The 4,845-nt window shown below is 40.1% G+C and overlaps 1 pseudogene; it reads left to right on the forward strand.

The window, feature by feature from the left end:
* The first annotated feature begins 543 nt into the window (after positions 1 to 543).
* Positions 544 to 4,229, forward strand: LOC116597026 (annotated as a pseudogene).
* Positions 4,230 to 4,845: the final 616 nt, after the last annotated feature.

A 4,845-nucleotide genomic window follows, 5' to 3' on the forward strand; every position in this document is an offset into this window, starting at 1 on the left:
GGACTTGGCTTCTATGATTGTATGTTATATCTTAAGATTGGTTGTTTTCTCATGGTGCAGGAGACTCTAATGTGAAGGAGACGAGAGCAATAATTATGCCTTTATCTCTGTTACTTGTTTAAAAATACATGCACACAGGGAACCTGAGTGGCACAGTCAGTTAAAAGGTTAACTCTTGATTTCAGCTCTGGTCATGATCTCAGGGTCCTGGGATCAAGCTCTGGGTTGGGCTCCATGTTTAGAATGGAGTCTGCTCCAGGATTCTCTCTGCTTCTGTCCCTCCCCCTGTTTGTGCTCTCTTTCTCTCTCTCTTTCTTATAAATAAATAAATCTTTTTAAAAAATGCATGTACCCCTTTGTGCTGTAAGCATTCAAACACATGCACTTCTCTTGCCATGTATTTTTGGCAATGGTAGACATTTGTGGCAGGACTACTATTTATACACAGCCTCTTGGGCATCAAATGGGCATCCAGACATGTTCTGAATTAGAGCATTTACCCTGCATCTGGTGCATTAGCTGGTGGAACAGTGGGAACGCCTCATGGGACACCATAAAGATGGAGTGTACTATCTGATGGATGCTGCAGATGTTGTCCTTAAGGTTGTTACATTGAACCATGCAGGTGGGCTGCTTCAACTGAGTGCACCAGGTGCAGATCCTTACAAAAGATTTCTGCTACCAATGATGAGTCAGATTGGTGACATGGGAAATAAACAACACCAAAACTCTCATTCAACTTGAGTTTACTGGCCAGTTTCCACTTTTATTTTTTGTACATGAAATCCACAAGTTGCTTGGTGGCCAAAAGCTTGGTAGTTTCTATAAATACTTCAAGATCAGAGAGAGTAGAAAGTTACTACAAATTAATGTCATGGTAGCTAAGAAGCAGAGGTTTAACTACACAGTGACACAACATTATGTTCCCATTCTAATATTTCCAAATAGACAAAATTGCCTCTTTAATATCTTTGTAGTCTAATGTGGGTCATCTTGTCAAGCCATCTTTTATAGAACATTTAATTTACCTGTTTTGCTTTTTTTGCTGCTTAGGCCTGTACAACCTCCTCTTCTGCTATTTTCCTGGATGTTTTAGCATGAACACCTTAACTCAAATATGACAAAACCTTTGTCTGCCTGCCAATGGAAAATCAGTTGCCACAAGGAAGACATGTGGTAGAGGAAGGCAGAAAAGAACTTGGACTCCAAGGTTGTTCTTAAATTACTGCCAGTTTGCACTCAAACTTTTCCAAGACACAGACTGTGGAAAAGACTTGGTGTGTGTTCTTGCTGATGAGCATTTCACAAAATGGGCTCCATGTACCAAGCCTGCATCCATGTGTATTGAAACAAAGTCTGGTGGCCCCTGGGGAATGGGTCACCACCTACCTCTCCTCCACTCACATGAATCCTTCTCAGTGCCCTCTTCATTAAGATTCAGAGAATACAAGATAAAGGAAGATAGAATGAATCTTGAGATCCTAAAAAAAGAACTTTCCAGAAAGAAAGCACTTTCTAAAGTAGTGTTAAAATTTGGAACACTTTCTAAACCATAATCTTTAAAACAAACTAGGTACCTTGGTTTGCTGGAGTGGCCATAACAAAATACCACATACAAATGGCTTAGCAACAAGAATTTTCTCACAGTTGTGGAACCTGTGTGTGTAGTCCACGATTGATGTTTCATGTTCGGTTTCCTGAGGCCTCTGTCCTCAACTTGTAGATGGATGCTTGCCTACGCTCTTTGTCCTCACATGGTCTTTTCTCTGTGTAAGTGCATCCTTGGTCTTTCTCTTTTTGGGTGTCCAAATTCCTTCTCTTATGAGGACACCAGTTAGATGGAATTAGAGCCCAGTCTATCTGCCTTGCTTTATTACCTCTTTAAAGGTCCGGTCTCCAAATATAGTCCCATTTAGAACTAGTACAGGTTAGAGCTTTAACACATAAATTTTGGGGGACACAATTTAGCTCATTACACTAACCCAGATTTACAGAAGTCCATGAAAAGCTTTAGTATAGAGTGATTTTAATTTTCTAATAATACCCATTTTGCTATTGGCTCTGTTAATGAGTCAAATCTACAGGATCAGAAAAGTAAAAAAAAAAATTCACTCTGGTGCCATGGTCTGCATTTGTTGACAGATATCACCTTCACCTACATGATTCTATGAGTTCCCTTTTTACAGCTTTCCTAAAATAAGTGGAAGTGATGCCCTTGCATCCAGTAAATGTTCTTTTTTTCCCAATTTAGCTGTCCTTTCCTGTGGGCACCCTTTCACACCACATTCATGACGTGACTTCATCCATATCATGAATGAACACTGCTGAAATCTTGACTCCTCGCATCTACTAGCCTGTTGTAGCTATCCCATTCAGCAATTCTTTGACCCTATGAGATCTTTAGCCCATTGGCTTTATCTCAATAAAAGCCCTCCCTTCTACCTCCACCCGCTCTTCTCTTTCTTTCCTGTACAACTTAAGATTCTAAGATCCATCACTAGAATTGCCTTCTTTCCCTTTCTCCCTCCAGGGTTGGCAGAATTATAGTCCTGGTAAAGCCAAGTCCTCTGCTTCCTTCTTCTTCAGCCCCCCAGCAGCTATAGAAAAGTACAACTTTTTTTTTCTTACTATTCTCATTTCAGAGTCATAGCATGTGATAGAAAGAATAATCCTCCCCAACAAAGATGCCCATGTCTCAAACCAGATTCACAGAAGGTGATGTAATAACCAAGGTAGAGGCAGAGTAAGAAGTGTGGCGATGGAAGCAGAGGTCAGAGAGAAAAAGACAGATTTGATGCTATACTGCTGGTTTTGAAGGGGAGAGGGTATGGATCATGATCAAAGAATTCAGGCAGCCTCTAGAAGCTGGAAAATGTGAGGAAAAAGATTTTCTCCTAGAGCCTCCAGAAGGAATATGGCCTTGCTAACACTTTGATTTTAGCCCAGTGAAATTCATTTCAGAGTTCTGACTTCTGGCATTGAAGACAATAAATTTGTGTTGTCTTAAGCCACCAAGTGATTGGTAATTTGTTACAGCAGTAATAAGAAACCAATACAAAGCTCAACTGGCCACTGAACTCTGTGTGATATTTGTACCTTTCAACATGCTTGCTTTCCTGTTCTCCAAAATAGCTCTTCCCTATCTTGGCAGCTAATATAGCCTTGTATTTCATTGAGAATCTGACTCCTATTATGATAAACATATGTATTTATGTGCTCAACTATTTATATGTAATAATATACCAACCACATTGCTACTTCCTTGATCCCATCACATGTTTGGCCCCTGGCCATGCCACTATCTTCAAGGAAAAGGGATGGAAGAGGAAGAGAAAAATCAATATCATACTTTTCAATGTTAGCTGAGAATCTGCTTGGGCTATAACATATCTGTAGTATCTAACCTGAAGCTTCTTCATATTTATACCCAAGGAACAATGCCTGACTTAATATTTAAAACTTGGGTTTAAAAAAAAAAATAAAATTGTAGCCCGAATAACTGGTGGTTCTGCATAAAAGAATTCCTTCCCAAACAAAGACATTACCAAAAAAAATGTGGATACAACCTCTTCTCTCCCTTTGGGACCCCACAGAATGTTATAGTGTTGCTATGGGTCACCGCCTTACTGGTGTTACCAATATTGTAAGAACAAGCCATATCCAAAGTCTCCCGTCTGCAGAGATGTCCCTGACGCCCAGATCCACATCTTTGTCCCAGGGTGGAAGAAGGCAAAAGCAGATGAGTTCCTACACCTTGGCCATATAGTGTTAGATGAATATGAACAACTCTCTTTTGAAGCCCTGGAAACTTCCTCTAACGGTTCCCAAAAGTACACGGTGAAAGGCTGTGGCAAATATTGCTTTCACATCCAAGTATGGTTCACCCCTTTCATGTCATCCATATCAACAAGATTTTGTCCTGTGCTGGAACCAAGGGGCTGCAGACAGGTATGTGGGGTGCCTTCAGAAAGCCCTAGAATACAGTGGCTAGGGTCCATATTGATCAAGCTGCAGAACAAGAAATATGTGGTTGAAGCTTTGTATAGGTCCAAGTTCAAGCTCTCTGGCCTCCAGAAAATCACATCATTGAGAAATGGGGCTTTAGTAAGTTTAATGTAGATTAATTTGAAGACATGATAGTTGAAAAGTAGCTCATCCCAGATGACTGGGGTATCAAATACATCCTTAGTCATGGCCTCCTGGACAAATTGCTGGCACTGCACTCATGAAAACCTTGGCACTGCCCCTTCCTTATTCATGCTCACTGATAAATCCTATTTCCTATAAAAAATATGGATATAACCAAACACCATCAGTGACTTGAACTCTTTACCATCATGGCAAGCATAAGCCACATTATACCTATCCCTGTTACCTTAATTTTGGGTTTTGTGATTGCTTTTAAACCTAACCTAAAAAATTTATTATGAATTTTTTTGTGAGTATATAAATGCATATTTGTGGTTTAAAAAGCAGATGCACACACACACACACACACACACACACACACACACACAAACACACATATATGAGATGTTAATTGGGAGAGAAACTTTGAAGATCCCTGTGTTCCTTCCTCATGGCAACCTCATTTTTGTCCAAATGAAATCACCATCCTGAAATTTGTGTTGTTTTCCTTGCTCTTGTTTATAGTTTTACCACCTGTACAAAATATGACCACACATCCAGTTCATCTAAGACAATCGTGGTTTAAGAATGGTGTCCCTGAGTAATTATTTTTTTTTAAGATTTTATTTATTCATTTGACAGCCAGAGATCACAACTAGGCAGAGAGGCAGGCAGAGAGAGAAGAGGAAGCAGGCTCCCCACTGAGCAGAGAGCCCG

This window comes from Mustela erminea, chromosome 8 (assembly GCF_009829155.1).
Source record: "Mustela erminea isolate mMusErm1 chromosome 8, mMusErm1.Pri, whole genome shotgun sequence".
NCBI lineage: Eukaryota > Metazoa > Chordata > Mammalia > Carnivora > Mustelidae > Mustela > Mustela erminea.